General features: G+C 35.7%; 1 protein-coding gene and 1 pseudogene across 4 annotated transcripts in view; one reads left to right on the forward strand and one right to left on the reverse strand.

Moving 5' to 3' along the window:
* The window catches only part of PDE3B (phosphodiesterase 3B), a 207,950-nt gene that overhangs the window by 159,471 nt on the left and 29,808 nt on the right, over positions 1 to 18,671 (reverse strand). The gene's annotated exons all lie outside the window — the stretch shown is intronic.
* On the forward strand, positions 1,813 to 18,665 carry LOC106993348 (mortality factor 4-like protein 1 pseudogene; annotated as a pseudogene).

The raw sequence follows: 18,671 nt of genomic DNA on the forward strand, positions 1-18,671 counted from the left end.
CTACCTGACCCTCAATTCTGTACCTTTTTCCATACCATCTATAAAATTAAGAGAAAATAAGATTATTTCATGCATTTTCTATTAATTAGTTTATATAACTTACTAGAAAATTACTTGATAATATCTTCAAGCTGATTTGGGGCAATCACTTGATTCAAAAAATTTTGGAAGATTAATTTTAACATATTCAACTAATTAGATAATTACGATAATTATCTTCCAACTATGTCATGAAACATTTCATTTTAAAATCCAAATGAAAATCTTTATAAATTACGTGATTGTAAATCTTTATAAATTGTATTATAAATCTTACTGACCTAAGCATAAAATGTTGATTTACAGAAAAATTACAGCATTATGAAAACCAATTATTGCGCTCAGCACTAGCACAGTGCTAATACGGTAACAATTAAATCACCTTCACTGAATTCCACTATTTAGAACACTCCTATGCCTTGATCCCATTTCCTTTTTCCTCCCTGCTCTCGTCACTATTTCTGTGCTGCTTTAACCTCTCTTGCTATTGCCTTTAATTTTTCCTTCTGTGCTATTTGCATGTTTTCCCTTCCTTTAACATATTTAGATGTCCACCTACCTTTGAAGCAAGTACACATACAAAAAAACTTCCCTGGACCTTGCTTTCCTCAAAAGCTACTGTTTTTAGACTCTACTGCCACTTTCTTTAAAAAGTACACAACCTCCACTTCCCACGCCCAAATTCATACTCATTAGTGAAGATTATCAATAATCCCTGAATCACCAAATGCAACTGCCTTCCTTAGCTACCCCAATGCATCTTTTAAAACAGCACGTATTCTCCATCTGTGATTTGTCTCCTCTTAACTTCCATGATTCTGTGCCTCCCAGGTATTGTTGGGCCTGAATCTTATAGAATTTAGGGGCCTTCTTTAAAAAAAAAAAAAAAAAAAAAAAAAGGAAGCAAAATTACAAATACAAAATTAGATACAAAGGTGAATACTTACTTAGAATGAGAAAAAAAAATCATAGCATTATAAACATCACAAGAATCCAGAAAAAATAACAATAATGTTATCAATAAAGTCCCTGACACACTTCTAGTATACTTCCACATATTTTTTGCATGACTTTTGTTATCACCTCTTCATATGGCTATTATATGTGAGGTTTTCTATAAAGATTTTTTTAATTTTCAAAAGACTAAATTGTTATTTACATTTTACAAAATAGTCTTCACAAACTACTACTGGTAATGTCACTTTTAGTATTGTCAAATTTAGGAAAACTCATATATTTTCTTTCATTTATAAACCATTAGATTTGGAAGAATTTTTTCCAGACTAGCTTCTGGCCCTGTGTATTTCAGATTTTGTTTCTCTACCACATACTTCTAATGTGATGCATTTAGAGGACACGTCCATATCACCAAGTGATCTCTAGCCTTGCATCTTTGTGTCATAAAACTAAGTGTTTAACACAGTGAGTAACAACAGTATTCCTTGATATCATTCCTATACCAGAACAGCCAGTCTAAAGTATTTCCCAAAGTCGCTGTGTCCTTAATTGTTTTAATCATATCTACACTCTTTTTTTTTCAGTCTCATCCATTCCCAAGCTTCACCTATGACCTTCTAAGCAAATAATCCTCCCTCTAGAATCTAGTAACTAGACTATCAATTCCACAAGCAAGGGAAATGCTAGTCTTGTGGTCTATACTCAGAAGTGACATGACCACATAAATACATACCACCCAAACTGAATGTAAATCCAATTCAACTTCCCCTTAGCTGGATCTCAAAAATGCCTGCAGCCACTCTAATGCCATACGACATGAGGGTAAGTCAAAATGAAACAGCAATTTCAAAATGCCTTACTTTTGGAAATCCTATAGAAACATATGCCGATGTGAAAATCTTCCTCTCAAAGACTTGAAAGGATTTCATGTAAGTGACAAACCTGGAGCTTAAATTGAATTAGCTTAATGATAAATCCCCCAAATCCCTGACACTCTGAACCTCTTTTCTTCACTGTCTCTTCATCATGCCAATCACTAAACACAGGTACTTCCTATGTCCTTGTCTTTCTCCTTGTCTTTCTCCTAAAAACCTACATAATGTATTTCCCAAAGTCGCTGTGTCCTTAATTGTTTTAATCATATCTACACTCTTTTTTTTTCAGTCTCATCCATTCCCAAGCTTCACCTATGACCATCTAAGCAAATAATCCTCCCTCTAGAATCTAGTAACTAGACTATCAATTCCACAAGCAAGGGAAATGCTAGTCTTGTGGTCTGCATGAATTCCAGGGCCTCAATCTCAAAGGACATATTTTAGGCCATCAATAAAATATACTGAGTAACTTCTAGAGTATAACTCTAGCCTTATTCTCTCTTTCCAAGCTCCAAATCTAACATTTTAAATTGCCCACTGGTTTTTTCCACCTAGATAACGTCTGCCCCCCTTCCCAAGTAATAGACAAATTCCCATAATACCTGGGAGTACTTTGAACTTTATTTTAACCCTCAGTGACATATTTTAAACCCTTATTAGATAATTTTCATTGTAACTGTTCAGAAAACTAAAGCACAATGAAATCACAGGACTTATGACAAATCCAGATTATTCCACCTTTAATTGCACGAACTTCTCTCTCTAAAACAAATATGTGGGACGCATGCAGTGGCTCAGGGCTGTAATCCCAGCACTTTGGGAGGCCGAGGAGGGTGGATCACCTGAGGTCAGGAGTTCGAGACCAGCCTGGCCAGCATGGCGAAACCTCGTCTCTACTAAAAATACAAAAATTAGCCAGGCGTGGTGGTGGGCACCTGTAATCTCAGCTACTGGGGAAGCTAAGGCAGGAGAATCGCTTGAACCCAGGAGGCAGAGGTTGCAGTGAGCCAAGATCATGCCACCACACTGCAACCTAGGTGACAGAGGAAAACTCTGTCTCAAAACAAACAACAACAACAACAAACAAATATGTGGCTGATAAGCCACACAGATTTAGCTGTAATAACTTATCTGGAATCACACACAGTGACCTACACAAAGACACCAAAATTAGAAATAAAAAGTGAATGGCCGAGTGCTACTTATCAAAAATGAACAAATAAAATACTTTCGAGAAATAAAATAAACACAAGACTAAATGTCAATAACAAATATGTCTATACACATATCTTAAAGTTTACACATAGAATATACTCAGACAATACAGAGTACACACACATTCAGTCATGTAGCCCTCTCCACTGAAAGGCCTCATTGTAAACACACTACTAAACAAGAGTTCCCAAGCAAATAGGACAAAGTGCTGACATAAGTGTCAGCACTATACAAAGATACTGACGTATGTCTATTTGCTTTCAGTTGCTAGGATTCAGTGTGTCCATTTTTCTCTAAGCTTGAAAACATGCAACTCTGATGTTCTGCAGATTCCATAGTTAAACAAAGACTGATGACTGCTTGATATACAAAAAAAATTTCAAATTCATATCTCTAATTTCCTGAAAATGCTCATGTTCTCTGAGAGAGAGAGAGAGAAAGAGGAAGAAAGAAAGAAAAAATTTTAATTCAATTTCAATAAAATTAAATGAAAAGGGAAACTACATACTTTCACATATCACAGAAATAAAATTCTGAGTGCAGCTTTAAAAGAAAGTATCTCCTATGTTTTCAGAACCTTTCTGAATCTATACAATGAAAAGCATATATTTTGATTATTCAAAAAAAGAAATTACATGTTGATAAGCAAATTCCTAATAGGAGTTCCAATTAGCATCCATTTCACCTCTTGAATTATAATCTTATAATTATATGCTAATCAATTAGATATTGACAAATAAACAGAACTGTATGTCATCCATATGATCTGTGAGAGAAAAGGTGACAAAAGATCTGATAGGCAAATAAAACAAAAACAGTGGTAAACTCCAAGACTATTTTTGTAGCTGCATAAACTATGATCTTATCTTGAATTATGGGTCAGTTGGAGAGTTCCCCTGGGAACTTTCCATCTGCTCTTGGTACAGCCCAGGTATAATGCATAAAATGGGCTTAAAATACCCTCGGGTGACAGAAAAACCAATCAAATTTCCAGTAAAGTCTTCAAAACTTTAATGCTTAATATTAAATAAACATAGTTCTATTGTCTCCCCAGTAGCATTAGCAGTTTGCTTCATGTTTCCCACTGGCTTTCAACCACTTAAATATTTCTCAGCTTTTAATAATACATACTTTAGAAAAAAGCTTCTACACTGTATTGTAAGATTCAAATAATTCAAATCAATTCAATATAACATTATAAATTTACTATAAATTTGTTTTTAAGTAGACATTTAGGAAGTCACAATTTAATAATTTTTCTGCCTTTATATATCTTCCCTACCTGATAAATTAATATTCTTCACAAATCAGAACTTGTAGCAAGCAGCATTCTAAATGTCTATTATCTTAATTTTTGTTCAAATTGTTTGGGTAATGCATTCTAATATCTCCGAGTAACACAGGGATAGTTAGAAGGCATTTTACTCAAATTTAATAAAACTGTATTACCAAAAGGAATAAATATAACTAACATAATACACTTGCATTTTTACTATAGAAATTATTTTAATAAAAGAATGGCTGGGCGCAGTGGCTCATGTCTGTAATCCCAGTACTTTGGGAGGCCAAGGTGGGGGGATCATGAGGTCAGGAGATCCAGACCATCCTGGCTAAATGGTGAAACACCACCTCTACTAAAAATACAAAAAATTAGCCAGGCATGGTGGCGGGCACCTGTAGTGCCAGCTACTCAGGAGGCTGAGGAAGGAGAATGGCGTGAACCCAGGAAGCGGAGCCTGCAGTAAGCTAAGATCACGCCACTGCACTCCAGCCTGGGCGACAGAGCAAGACTCTGTCTTTAAAAAAACAAAAAAAGAAATGATATTCAGTTTGTTAACTGAATAATAAAAGTGGCTTATATTTAAGTTAAGTAGATGGTAAGGTATTTTAAAATTTAAAGTAAGTATAAAGCCAATTCAGTCTTTACCTTCTTCTTTAAATTTTAATCACTCTCTGATGGCCAGTGATGATGAGCATTTTTTCATGTGCCTGTTGGCTGTATGAATGTCTTCTTTTGAGAAATGTCTGTTCATATCCTTTGCCCACTTTTTGATGGGGTTGTTTGTTTTTTTCTTGTAAATTTGTTTGAGTTCTTTGTAGGTTCTGGATATTAGCCCTTTGTCAGATGAGTAGATTGCAAAAATTTTCTCCCATTCTGTAGGTTGCCTGTTCACTCTGATGGTAGTTTCTTTTGCTGTGCAGAAGCTCTTTAGTTTAATGAGATCCCATTTGTCAATTTTGGCTTTTGCTGCCGTTGCTTTTGGTGTTTTAGACATGAAGTCTTTGCCCATGCCTATGTCCTGAATGGTACTACCTAGGTTTTCCTCTAGGGTTTTTATGGTATTAGGTCTAACATTTAAGTCTCTAATCCATCTTGAATTAATTTTCGTATAAGGAGTAAGGAAAGGATCTAGTTTCAGCTTTCTACTTATGGCTAGCCAATTTTCCCAGCACCATTTATTAAATAGGGAATCCTTTCCCCATTTCTTGTTTCTCTCAGGTTTGTCAAAGATCAGATGGCTGTAGATGCGTGGTATTATTTCTGAGGACTCTGTTCTGTTCCATTGGTCTATATCTCTGTTTTGGTACCAGTACCGTGCTGTTTTGGTTACTGTAGCCTTGTAGTATAGTTTGAAGTCAGGTAGCGTGATGCCTCCAGCTTTGTTCTTTTGACTTAGGATTGTCTTGGAGATGCGGGCTCTTTTTTGGTTCCATATGAACTTTAAAGCAGTTTTTTCCAATTCTGTGAAGAAACTCATTGGTAGCTTGATGGGGATGGCATTGAATCTATAAATAACCTTGGGCAGTATGGCCATTTTCACGATATTGATTCTTCCTATCCATGAGCATGGTATGTTCTTCCATTTGTTTGTGTCCTCTTTGATTTCACTGAGCAGTGGTTTGTAGTTCTCCTTGAAGAGGTCCTTTACATCCCTCGTAAGTTGGATTCCTAGGTATTTTATTCTCTTTGAAGCAATTGTGAATGGAAGTTCATTCATGATTTGGCTCTCTGTTTGTCTGTTACTGGTGTATAAGAATGCTTGTGATTTTTGCACATTAATTTTGTATCCTGAGACTTTGCTGAAGTTGCTTATCAGCTTAAGGAGATTTTGGGCTGAGTCACTCATCAAAAAAGGAAGCCAGATGCTTTCCTGCCATTTAAAATGTCTCAGGTTAAAATAACTTATCCCCAAATAAAACACTTTCCTTCTGTGTCTTAAAAGTTGACCAATATTTCAACAGTCTGAAATTAATTCAGGGACCTAAATAAGTTCTACTTTCCCTGTTGTTATTTTTTTAAAGTATAGTTTAAGCACTAAAAATTACATAACTTGTATTACAAAGGTTACAAAATACAGTAGATGCCCACAATCAACTATCCTTTAAGGATGGAATTAAATATTCGTCATTAGCACATAAGGGTTGAAAATATAGACTCAGATAAAAGTATAAGAGATTTGTAGAATTCTAATGGAAGACTTGTGTCTTTGTCAGATAGGAAGAATGTAAAAAAAAAAAATTTAAATTTAAAAAAAATCTACAACCCAGGCAGAATTCTATTAGGCAATGAAAAGATTGGTTGAAGAAGTTAGGTACAAACTTAGAATTAGATAAAGAATTTCTTTTACCTGTACAAAACTAAAGAACTTCATCATTTAAATCATGAAGATTAGAAGTAGATATTGGTGAAAGTCTAACCTCATCTCTAGGATATGGACTTATTTCAGCAACCAAAAAAGGGCTTACCTGTCCACCTGTGGCACAGGTAGAATCTCACTGGCTAGAGGCAGCCCCAGGTCCTGTTTCACAGCCAAAACTCCATGACCAATGAGGAACTTCAAGTCATTTGGAATGATAACCAAAACCTACTTGAGTTTTCAACTTTGGTATGCTTACTGTGATACCATAAATTATCAAGGATGATATAAAAATTAACTCACAAAATATGAGGCCAGGTGCAGTGGCTCGCGCCTATAATCCCAGCAGTTTGGGAGGCCAAGGTGCATGGATCACCTGAGGTCAGGAGTTCAAGACCAGCCTAGCCAACATGGTGAAACCCTGTCTCTACTAAAAATACAAAAATTATCTGGGCATGGTGGTGCATGTCTCTAATCCCAGCTACTTGGGAAGCTGAGGCAGAAAAAGCACTTGAATCCAGGAGGTGGAGGTTTCAGGGAGCCGAGATTGTGCCACTGCACTCCAGCCCGGGTAACAGAGCAAGACTCTGTCTTTAAAAAAAAAAAAAAAAAAAGATGAGAAAAATGTTCCGTTAGTGATTAATTGTCTTCCAAGACTAGAAAGATTTAAAGTTAAATAAGGAAATAATGAATAAATCAAATACATAGTAGGTTTGAGGAGGATATAGAACATTCATATCACATTCTGGGGCAGGGGGAGCGGTGCTATAGATTGGTACAACTACTTCCATGTTGTGGGAAGTCAGGGACCCCGAATGGAGGGACCGGCTGAAGCCGTGGCAGAGGAACATAAATTGTGAAGATTTCATTTTAATATGGACATTTATCAGTTCCCAAAATTAACACTTTTATAATTTCTTACACCTGTCTTTACTGCAATCTCTGAACATAAAATGTGAAGATTTCATTTTAATATGGACATTTATCAGTTCCCAAAATTAATACTTTTAAAATTTCTTACACCTGTCTTACTTAATCTTGTCGTCTTCATAAGCTGAGGATGTACATCACCTCAGGGACCACTACCGTGTTAACTGTACAAATTGACTGTAAAACATGTGTGTTTGAACAATATGAAATCAGTGTACCTTGAAAAAGAACAAAATAACAGCGATTTTAGGGAACAAGGGAAGACAACCATAAGGTCTGACTGCCTGCGGGGTTGGGCAGAATAGCGCCATATTTTTTTTTCTTGCAGAGAGCCTATAAATGGACGTGCAAGTAGGGAAGATATCACTAAATTATTTTCCTAGCAAGGAATATTAATAATGAAGACCCTAGGAAAGGAATGCATCCCTGGTGGGAAGTCTACAAATGCCACTCTGGGAGTGTCTGTCTTATGCAGTTGAGATAAGGACTGAAATATACCCTGGTCTCCTGCAGTACCCTCAGGCTTACTAGGGTGGGGAAAAAATCCCACCCTGGTGAATTTGAGGTCAGATCAGTTCTCCACTCTTGAACGCTGTTTTCTGTTAAGATGTTTATCAAGATAATATATGCACAGCTGAACACAGGCCCTTATGAGTAGTTCTGAATTTGCCCCTTGTCCTGCTTCCTCAGAAGCATGTGATCTTTGTTCTCCTTTTTGCCCTTTGTAGCATGTGATCTTGTGACCTACTCCCTGTTCTTGCACCCCCTCACCTTTTGAAATCCTTAATAAAACTTGCTGGCTTTAAGCCTCAGGTAGACATCACAGTCCTACTGATATGTGATGTCACTCCCGGAGGCCCAGCTGTAAAATTCCTCTCTTTGTATTCTTTCTCCTTATTTCTCAGCTGGCCAGCACTTACAGAAAATACAAAGAACCTACATTGAAATATTGGGGGCGGGTTCCCCCAATACTTTCAAACTTTGAAAAACAATGTGGCATTTTCTAGCAAAACTGAAGACTGACATAATTACAGCCTAGTAAAACTATCCAGGATAAGTACCACAAATAAAATCTCATATCTAGGCACCAAATATATGCAGAGAATTGAAATCATACAAAGTATGTTCTCTGATCATAGTGAAATTGAACCAGAAATAGGTAACAAAAAGATGGCAGAAATACTTCAAACACTTAGAAATTAAATAATTTCTAAATAAGCCAGCATTCAAAGGGAAGTTTAATGAGAAATCAGAAGATAGTCTGAACCAAATAAAAACTAAAATGCAATGTGTATCAGAATTTATGGCACACAGCATAGTGCTTAGAGGGAAACTCAAAGAATCTAATGCTTATATTAGAAAAGAAGAAAAATCTAAAATAAATCATCTAAGTTTTCATCTTAACAAATTAGGAAAAGAAGAACAAAATAAACCTAAAGCAAGCAGAAGAAAAAGAAATAATGATCAGCTCAGACATCAATAAGAGGGAAAACAGAAAAACAATGGAGAAAATTAATGAAATCAAATCTCATTCTTTGAAAATATTTAAAAATTGACAAACTTCAAACAAAACTGATAGAGAAAAAAAGATATACATAAATTACCAGTAACAAGAATAAAAGAGGAATATCACTATAGACTCCACAGATATTAAAAGGATAATAAAACAACACTACAAATAACACTTTACACATAAATTCAGTCACTTAGATGAAATGAATCAATTACTTGAAAAATTCAAACTACCAAAGCTGACCAATGATGAGATAGATGTTCTGAATAATTCTATAACTATTAAATAAGTTGAACACATAGTTTCCAAAAAAAAAAAGAAAAAGAAAAAAAAATTAGACCCAGATGGTTTCACTAGCAAATTCAACCCAACATTAAAAGAAAAAATCAGGCCAGGCACGGTGGCTCACGCCTGTAATCCCAGTACTCTGGGAGGCTGAGGTGGGCGGATCACCTGAGGTCGGGAGTTCAAGACCAGGCTGATCAACATGGAGAAACCCTGTTTCAACCAAAAATAGAAAAAAATTAGCCAGGTGTGGTGGTGCATGCCTGTAATCCCAGCTACTTGGGAGGCTGAGGCAGGAGAATCACTTGAACCTGGGAGGCAGAGGTTGTGGTGAGCTGAGATCACACCATTGCACTCCAGCCTGGACAACAAGAGCCAAACTCCATCTCAAAAAAAAAAAAAAAAAAAAAATCAATAATACGTATCAATAAAAGAAAAATATATAAAAAAAAGATATAAAACCAGGTCTACACACTCTTTTCTGAAAATAGAGGAGGGAACACTTCCCAATTCATTTTGACAGTCACCATTATTACCTCAATACAAAAAACAGTATTAAAAACTACAGGCCTATGTCCATTATGAACATAACAATGACAAAAATCCTTAATAAAATATCAACAAATCAAATCCAGCAATGTATTAGAATATGCCAAAATGAAGTGGGATTTATACTAGGAATGCAAAGCTGTTCAATATTTTTTAAATCAATCAATGTAATCCATCATATTAACAGTCTAAAAACAAACATGATCATATTGATGCAAAAAAAGGCATTTGACAGCATTCAACATTCATTAATGATAAAAACTCTCAGCAAACTAAGAACTGAAAGGAACTTCCCCAACATAATAAAGGGCATCTACACAAAAGCTACAGTCAACATCATATTTAACAGTTTCCTACTAGATTGGAACCAAGGAAAAAATATAATATCACATCTCACTTATTCATCATGGTACTGGAAGTCCTAGCCAGTGCAATAAAGCAGGAAAATAACAAATAAAAGGTATACAGATTAGAAAGAAAGAAATCAAACTGTCCTATTGACAGACAACGTTATCATTTACAGTTGACCCTTGAACACAGGTTTGAATTGCACAGGTCCACCTATATGTGTATTTTCCTCTGCCTCTGCCACCCCTGAGACAGAAAGACTAACTGTTCCTCTTCCTCCACCTCCCCAGCCTACTCAATGTGAAGACAGTGAGGATGAAGACCTTTATGATAATACACTTCCATGTATTAAACAGTAAACATATTTTCTCTTCCTTGTGATTCTCTTAATAACATTTTCTTTTCTCTAGCTTACTTTATTGTAAAAATATAGTATATAATATATGTAACATAAAAATACATGCTAATTAACTGTTTATGTTGTTGGTGAGACTTCCAGTCAACAGCAGGCTATCAGTAGTTAGGTTTGGGGGAGTCAAAAGTTATATGTAGATTTTCAACTGCTTCAGGCATCAGCACCCCTAACTTCCACCTTGCCACATTATTCAAGGGTCAACTGTACATAGAAAAATCTCAAGAAATCTACGAAAAATGCTCCTAGAACTAATAAGTGAATTCAGCAGCATCACAGAATACAAAGCCAACACACAAAACTCAATCATATTTCTATATACTACTAGCAAAGAGCAACAGGAAACCAATTCTTTTTAAATACCATTTACAACAGCTCTAAGAAATAAAGTACAGACAGTCCTCAACCTATGACGGTAAAACTTACAATTTTTCAGCTTTACAATGTGTATTAGTCTGTTCTCATGCTGCTAATAAAGACATACCTGAGACTGGGTAATTTATAAAGGAAAGAGGCTTAATTAATTGACTCACAGTTCCACATGGCGGGGAAGTCCTCACACTCATGGCAGAAGGCAAAGGAGTAGCAAAGTCATGTCTTACATGGTGGCAGGCAAGAGAGACTTGTTCAGGGAAACTCCCCCTTATAAAACCATCCCATCTCATGAGACTTATTCACTATCACGAGAACAGTATAGGAAAGACCCTCCCCCATGATTCAATTACTTCCCACTGGGTCCCTCCTGTGACACATGGGAATTGTGGGAGCCACATTCAAGATGAGATTTGGGTGGGAACACAGCCAAACCATATCACAGTGGTACAAAAGCAATATACAGTCAGTATGCTCCTTGACTTACGATGAGGTTTTGTCCAGATAAATACACTGTAAATTGAAAATATCACAATTTCAAAGTGTGTTTTCAACGGATAAAAATATTAAGTCAAAAATGTGCTTTTCACTGGTTTGAAAATATTAAGTCAAAAGTGTGCTTTTCACTGGTGAAAATACCATAAATTGAAAGCCTGATTTTGACTGGTGAGAATATTATAAGCCAAAAATATGTTTTTTGACTTACAATATTTTCAACTTACGATGGGTTTATCTGGATACATAACCCCATCATCATAAGTTGAGGAGGATCTGTACTTACATGTAAATTGAACAAAAAGTGAACAGGGTTTATATACTAAAAATTACAAAACACTGATGAATAAAATCAAAGGAGACCTAAGTAAATAAAGAGATACATCATGTCCGTGGATTGGAAGAGTCAACAGTAAAAATGTCCATTCTTTTTTTTTTTCCAACTCATTTCTATTTTTATTTTACCAATAATTTTAAAACCAGTTTGTTTAGTAAAGTTATACTTCAGTCATATTAACTTGAAAAGTACTTAGACTTATTTAACTTATGAGTACTCTTCTACCTATATGTCAATTTGGTAGACAGAACATGTAACAATAAGTGTACATACAAATAAACATATCTAGACATGTATATACACACATAAATGAAGATTCAATAGTTTCACCTTGGAACTCTAGCCATGAGATAGCAATACAAACTTGCCAGTTTTACTTTTGTTTGCCCCAATAGTTAATCCAATGAAGGCAGTGAACCAAAATTTCAGGTAAAGCAGTTTCCATGGCAGTTTAATTTTTAAAGGTCAAACCTCCCCAGACTCCAAAGAACACTGGGGCCAAACAGCACCAAAGGAGAACATCACATACTAACCAGGCCCAACCCTGCTTGGAACAGCAGCATCAAAGCCTGGATACATGCAACTCCATCTCACTTTCCCATTCAACAGCACACTTGATTCCAAACAATACTGGGGCCAAACAGTATTGCAACTGTGAGATAAAATTCTAAGGAGGGCTTAGTACTAGGCCTTAGGACCTCTGCCAAGGGTGTTCCCTTCAGAGAGGTTGAGGTCTGAAGGATCCCCTGGGGCATCCCTCTTTGGGGTCCAGTCTTTGGAGCAAAGGAGGAGCATTTGGTTCCACTCTAGTGGAACAGCATGCTTCCTGTTCCACTAGAGTGCAAAGTGGACTTTGCTCCATTCCATGAACTGTAATGTTAGGAACTGGAGGCTAGGTGGGTTTCTTTTGTCCTTAGCCCGTTGAGTAGAGTAAGGGAGAATTTTAGTATAAGAAAAGAAGGTTTAAGTTGCCTGAAACACATGTGAGCTGGCCCTGAGCTGCTCCACATGTAGGGATCAGGGACCACAACCGGAAAAGACAGAAAAGAGTCCTTCAGAGTGACCCCAGCCAGAAATCTGCAGTTGCCTGTGTTTAGGTGCTGCCCACCAAGGGTCCCAAGTGAAGGAGAGATTCCTCTGCATGGAGCAGAAAGGAAAAGGAAAAAAAAATATCCCAAACTTACTTTACATCCTGACTGACTTGCCAAAATATGTTACCAGTGGAGGGTGTCTAGGTTCTTGGTGTCTTGAACAAAGAATTGGACAAAACGCACAAACAAAGTAAGAAAAGAATGAAGCAACAAAAGTGGAGATTTATTGAAAATGAAAGTACACTCCACAGAGTGGGAGTGGGCCCAAGCATAGAGGCTCAAGAGCCTAAAAATGTCAGTTCTACCCAAATTGATTCTACTAATTTAATGCGATTATAATGAAAATCCCAGCCAAATTTTTCATAGATATAAACAAGCTGATTTTAAAATGTTTATGCAAAGGCCAAACAATTTTGAAAAAAAAGATAAGATTCACACTACACAATTTTCTAGTAATCAAGACAGTGTGATATTGGAAGAGGGAATGACACATTGATCAATGTGACAGAATCAATAACCCAGAAATAAATCCACACAAATATAGCAAATTAATTCTTGACAAAGGTGCCAAAGCCATTCGATAAACAAATAAGAGTCTACAACAAATGATGTTGGAATTCAAAATTCTGTATGTAGGAAAAAATAAACCTAAACTTAACACTTTATACAAAAATCATCTCAAAATGGATCACAGGTCTTAAGGCAAAACATAAAGCTATTAAACTTTTTTATAAGATTTATAAGAAAACATAAGAAAAAATATGCATGTCCTGTGGTTTAAAAGTTCTTAAATATTACATCAAAAGAACTTATTAAAATAAAAAACTGAAAAACGGGAACTTCATTAAAATTAAAATCTTTAGTTCTTTGAAAGACACTGTTCATAGAATGAAGAAACAAGATACAAACTGGAAGAAAATATTTACAAATCACAAACCCAACAAAAGACTTATATCCACTTAACCAAAGACGATATATAATGAAAATAAACCCATATAAAACAGATGTTCAAAATCATTATCCATTAAAGAAATGCAAATTGAAATCATGATGCAATACCACTACACACCTAGAATGACTAAAATAACAAATACTAACAATACCAAGTGCTGGTCAGGATGTGGAACTACTACATACATACACATTTCATACATTGCTGGTAAAACTGCAAAATGGCATGAACACTCTGGAAAACAGTGGCAATTTCTTATAAAGTTAAACACACACTTAACAAATGACCCAGCAATCCCACTCTCAGGTATTACACTAGAGGAATAAAAACTAATGTTCACACAAAAACTTGTACATGAATGTTTACAGCAGTTCTATTCCTAATCAACACAACTGGAAAAAAAACTAAATATTCTTCAAACAATGAATGGATAGGCCAGGCGCAGTGGTTCATGCCTGTAATCCCAGCACTTTGGGAAGCTAAGACAGGTGGACAACTTGAGGCCAGTTCAAAAGTAGCCCAGCCAAGAGGGCAAAACTCCGTCTCTACTAAAAATACAAAAATCAGCCAGGCATGGTGGTGCATGCCTGTAATCCCAGCTACTCCAGAGGCTGTGGCATGAGAATCACTGGAACCTGGGAGGCAAAGGTTACAGTGAGCCGAGATCATGTCACTGCACTCACTGAAGCCTGGGCAACAGACCAAAACTCTGTCCTCCCCTCCTGAAAAAAAAAGGATGAATGAATGGATAAACAGGTAAATCCAACCAACAGACTACTACTTAACAATAAAAAAGAATAAACTGGTTCATGCAACAACTTGGATGAATCTCAAAGGCATTATGCTAAATAAAAGAAGCCAGTCTCAAAAGGTTACATGCTGTGTGACTTCACTTATGACATCAAAAAGATAAAACTACAGTGAAGGAAAAGAGACTAGTAGTCACCAGGGATTAGTGAGAGAAGGAAGATGCAACTACAAAGGGATAGAAAGCACAAAGGAATTTTTGGAAGCAATGAGACAACTCTATATCCTGAATGCTGTAGAGGATATACAAAATCTATACTCATGGTAAAATTCATAGAACCATACACCAAAAAATACCTATTTTACTGTTAATTTTTTATTTTAAATTTAAAAAAATAAAAGGTAAATACGTAAGATTCAAGGGAAAGGTTAAGTGAGAATATGTTTACAATTCAGTGCTTTGAACAACATCTAAAACATAGAAAGGTATCATTACATATATGCAAGTTATTTTTACTAAGTAATCTGGAAAGTTGAAGATAACAGTCTACCTAACCTTATGCCATGAGCCCCATATCAAACCCTGGATTACTTCCTCAATCCTCGGAGAGTGGTTTGGCTTGAGAATGAAAGAAATAAGCTTCATTTCCTTTATTCTGAGGAACTCAAAATGTATTCTGAAAATGACACCACCAGAAAACTCTAAAATACAACAAGGCAAGTGCCATCTTACTCATTATAGGTTCTATACCTGGTTTTCACTTTTTTTAGAATTTCAATCAGAAAAAGCTAAAAACTAAGGCTAGCATCCTATATGTAAACCAACAACTATACTATCAATTTATTTTAGACAAGTCTTTTTAACAAAACGGTGCTGGAACAACTGGTTATCTACACGGAAAAAGCAAACTTTGACCCCTGCCTTACTCCATACCCAAAAAATTACTTCAAGTTAGATCATATACCATAAAACTTCTAGAAGAAAACAGAGTATCTTAGAGATGCTTAAGCAAAAATTTCTCAAGGTATTAAAAAAAGCACTAAATGTAAAGGAAAAAAATTAGTGCATTAGACTTCAACAAAATTAAAATGTCTGCTTATCAGAAGACATTTGGAAAACGAAGAGGTAAGCAACAGATTGAGAGAAAATATTCATAACACATACATATGGCAAAGGACTTACATCCATAATATAGTGACATGCCACATAACAAACTTTCAGTGGTAGCTGTCATGACATTGTGATGTAATTACTTTTTTATAAAGTAATTGTAAAACTCAAAAGCCTAAGTGTTCAGTGTTTATAAAGTCCATAATAGTGTACAGTAATGTCCTAGACCTTCCATTCACTCACCTCTCACTCACTGACTCACCAAAAGCAATTTCCAGTCCTGCAAGCTCCATTCATGGTAAGTGCCCTATACAGGTGTACATATTTTTACCGTACTTTTTCTACGTTCAAATACGTTTAGATATACAAATACTTAGCATTGTGTTACAACTGCCTACAGCATTCAGTACAGTAACATGCTATACAGGTTTGTATCTTAGAAGCAATAGGCTACAACATATAGCCTAGGCGTGGAGTAAGCAACGCATGACTGTCTGAAACAACTACAAACCAGTAATTTTTTGAAAATCAACAATCCAATTTTAAAATTAGCAAAAGACTTGAACACTTCACAAAAGATACATAAATGGTCAATAAGAACATAAAAAGGCATTCAATATCACGGGTACTATATGGCTAAATAAAAGAATGGCAACATCAAATGTTGGTGAGGATGTAGAGCAACTGGAACTTTCATATATTGCTGGTAGGATTGTAAATGGTACAACCACTTTGAAAAAGTATATGTCAGTTTCTTTTAATGTTAAATACATATCTACTCTGACTTAACAATCTCACTCTTAGGTATTTACCCAACAGAAATGAAAACATGTCTCCACAAAAAAGACTTGCACAAGAATGCTCAGAGCAGCCTAATTCATAAGCCAAAAACTGGAAACCTAAATATTCATCAACATAATAATGTATAAACAAATTGTGACAGAATAATAAATAAATTGTGATCTACTCATAAAATAGATTCATTCAGAGAACACATTCATTGAATATATTCATATGACTGATATACAAAACAATATGAATGAATTACAGGACAGTATATGGAGTGAAAGATGCTCAACACAAAAGAATGCATACTGTATAATTCCATTTGAAGAGGTTAAAAAACAGGTAAAAGAAATCTATGGTAATAGAAATCAGTAAGTTGCTATCTCTGAGGAGCTGGATGGAACTGACTGGAAAGAAGCTCAAGGAAAGATTCTGTATCTTGTTTTGGTTCATGATTACATAAGTGTATATAATCATCAAAACTTGAACTCAACATTTAGGCCCATGCATTTTATTATATATAAATTATCTGAATTTTTTTTAAAATAAGCAAAAAATAAAATGAACAACAATATTGACAAGAAAGAAAAAATACTTAATCAAGATTATAAAGGAACGACCCCAAAGATTATGTCTTCTCTTAAGAAATAGAGAAATAGGTGCTAATTCACTATCTAACGGGAAAAAAGGTTACCTCTCTTTAGGAGACAGTCCCGAAAACAGAAACACAGACTTAAGGCCTAAAAGGTTCTAAAGCACCTTTTCATCCTCAAGTCGAACTCTGAGAACTTCAGTTCTACCTGATGAAGAATTATATTAACCTAATATGTGATAATATTAGGTTACACTGTATTATACATTAGGTTACATTATACATCCATATCCTTTATACCTGCCATGAGGGCGACCAGCCCACCATTTCTACAAGCCCTTTGGTGAGCAAGAGTTGTTTCTTTATAAAAATAATTTAAAAATTAGTAGTCCTGCCTTACCTAAAGTAACAATTTTCAAGACTCATACATACTCTCTTTCATTTGAACATAACTTCATTTTTAATAAAAATACAAATAAAAGCTTTTCTTAGAATATTAATAAAATCAGTTTTCCATCCCAGTTGAAATCAGGATCAAGATGCCTCTCCCTAAGTATAAGTGCTATATAGAAGTTCAGTATTTTTCCTATGGCAGTAAGAAGCAGAAATTAACTAATTTTTACCCTCATATTCACTTTAAGTAGTTCAAATAACAGCAACTACAGTAGATTGTTAGCTGAAAATTGAAGTTAGTAAGTTTTAGTTGGGGGTGGTAGGAGAAGGAGGAGGCAGCAAATCATTTACAAACGGCGCCAAAGCAGGACCCGAAGCCTAAATTCCAGGAGGTTGAGTGAGTGCTGTGTTTTCACGAGCCTCTTCTTCAAGAAACAAAGTGTGTAAAGGTTGCTATAAAGGACAAACAAGTGAAATATTTTATACATTACAGTTGTTGGAATAAAAATTGGGATGAGTGGGTTCCGGAGAGCAGAGTACTCAAATACGAGGATACCACTTTGCAGAAACAGTGAGAACTGCAAAAAGCCAATCAAGAGCAGTATGCAGAGGAGAAGATGAGAGGGGCTGCCCCAGGAAAGAAGACATCTGGTCTCCAACAGAAAAATGTTGAAGTGAAAACAAAAAAGAACAAACAGAAAACCCCTGGAAATGGAGATGGCGGCAGTACCAGTGAGACTCCTCAGCCTCCTCAGAAGTAAAGGGCCCGGGTAGATCCTACTGTTGAAAATGAGGAAACATTCATGAACGGAGTTGAAGTTAAAGTAAAGATTCCTGAAGAGCTAAAACCATGGCTTGTTGATGACTGGGACTTAATTACCAGGCAAAAACAGCTCTTTTAACTTTCTGCCAAGAAGAATGTGGACTCCATTCTTGAGGATTATGCAAATTACAAGAAATTTCGTGGAAATGCAGATAATAAGGAGTATGTGGTTAATGAAGTTGTGGCAGGGATATTCCCTTCTTAGTAGGTT

This window comes from Macaca mulatta, chromosome 14 (genome assembly GCF_049350105.2).
Source record: "Macaca mulatta isolate MMU2019108-1 chromosome 14, T2T-MMU8v2.0, whole genome shotgun sequence".
Taxonomy (NCBI): domain Eukaryota; kingdom Metazoa; phylum Chordata; class Mammalia; order Primates; family Cercopithecidae; genus Macaca; species Macaca mulatta.